Genomic DNA, 2069 nt, shown 5'->3' on the forward strand with positions numbered 1-2069 from the left:
AATGTATAAGTATTGTCAACACTACGTAGCAAGACCGGATTTACACTTCACACCTCCGTCCAAACAGCTGCCCTTCTCCTTGGGCAGGACGCAGATGCAGCCCGGCTTTCTCTTTTCGCACAGGAACAAACATCCGCCCTCGTAGGGAACCGCCGCATAAAAGGACACGTCCGTAAGGCAGAAGGGAGAGACACAACAGACAGCCCAAGCCACACAGAGTCCAGCTCCACCACCTCGTCCTCCACCCGGGGACACGGGGGTCTCTTGGGGGGTCTTATATCTGTCTTCAAGAATAAACCAGCAAGCTAAGCCCCTTTTCACTGACCCACCCAAGTCTCGCTTACATCTGATGGCAGCGGTGTTCAAGAACCTCACAACGCCGACGCATATTCGCCTACCACCTCTCTCCTCGCCGACGCCTGTTGCCGATCCACGCGAAGTGCCTCCCCGCCTCTTTAAACGCCCAGCCATCGCTACCAAGTCTTCTTCAATCATGCCTACCCACACCATGCCTGTCCTACTACTTCCTGCTGACCTCTCACGCCTGTGCTACCCTCCTGTCGAAGTCGCTGAAAATGTATCCTCGCACTCTACGCCACCACACTCGCCAATCCGGCTCACCTGCCTCCCTAATTCTTCGTGAACCCTCATCAACACAGCCAGGATGTCGCAGTTCTATCCAGCACCAACAATCTTCCTCGTTACTATTAAAAGTAAGTGTACCTATTAGTGCCAGAGTAAATATTGCCTTCCCTATACCCACCCACACAATTCAAGTACTCGCCACTCTACGAACGCACACTACTAACTCTATACTGCACAACTTCTCCCTGTCAACCATTTTTTTTTTTTTTTTTCAACACAATCACACACTGAGATCAAACATAAGTGACACGTACCCTCACTTCACACCTCATTCCCCAGCCCTAACTATCCTGTAATTGATGTATTGTGTTAGTATTGTTCTGTATATTATCATTTTTATCCTTAGATTGCACAGTTTAGCATATATCATTTCTCTCAGAACAAATGAGTATCTTCGAGTTTAATTAATTATTGTTATGTTTGGCTGCTCTCATCATATTATTCATGTTTATTTGTGCCGAATTAATTAAATTATCTTTTTTTTTTTCTTTTATATGTTATTCCTGTGTATACACTATATCGTTCTTTATATCAGTTTCTTCATACTTGCCGTGCTAATCTGTCGCTCGTTCACAAGTAGATTTCGATCACATGACTATCCTCTTATCTACCTACCTGCCCACTCTACTCGGAATTCACTCTAAGATTGCGTATTTTACTGTGTGCCATCCCTATGACTAATAACTGAACCCAAATCTCTTTTACGACGTCCTCTCGAAGTTTGATATCTTGTCCTCAGTAATGCTGGAGTTTATGCTTCTTTAGTTTAGGGTTTGGTGAATATGTACTGATGGTAGTGTCTCCAGTTGCAAATAATGACAACACATTGGAGACACCATGTTTATATAGGCTTACTCGGTTACAATCAACGCAAGTTAATTTTAAGCCAGGCTCAGGGCCGTAAACGAAGGAACCCTGCGCCCACCGCACCGAGAATTACGCTCATACGATTGAAGCGCCGAGACGCGCCTGTTAGAATTAAGTTCAGGCCCAGCTGCCTATGTGTTCGAAGCATATATACTTGCCTATTTACCCCAAAGATATGGAATTCTTATTCAATTATTTTTTCTCTCTTCAATATGATGGTACCTTATTGAACTCGTTAATCCTGACACATCAAACCAATTAACTCCTTACTTGACATGCCCTTCTTGTGACAAACTGTCCTTATTATGCTCTCATTTTCTCGCAACTTTGTAAGGTTATTGACAAACACATTATCATACTCCTCCTTAGCCCTTTTACTGGCCTGGTACACTTATATTTCAGCTTCTGAAGACGATTGTCCCTCCTCGCTACTGAATGTTGCACCTCAGTGCGAAACCTCTGCCACACCCGCTACCCTGGCACGCGACGGCCTAGCGACTCTCGGATCACCAGGACCCATCTGTAGATAGCAAACATACCCTATACTGTATCGTTTC

The sequence above is a fragment of the Penaeus monodon genome, unplaced genomic scaffold (assembly GCF_015228065.2).
Source record: "Penaeus monodon isolate SGIC_2016 unplaced genomic scaffold, NSTDA_Pmon_1 PmonScaffold_105, whole genome shotgun sequence".
In the NCBI taxonomy this organism is placed as follows: domain Eukaryota; kingdom Metazoa; phylum Arthropoda; class Malacostraca; order Decapoda; family Penaeidae; genus Penaeus; species Penaeus monodon.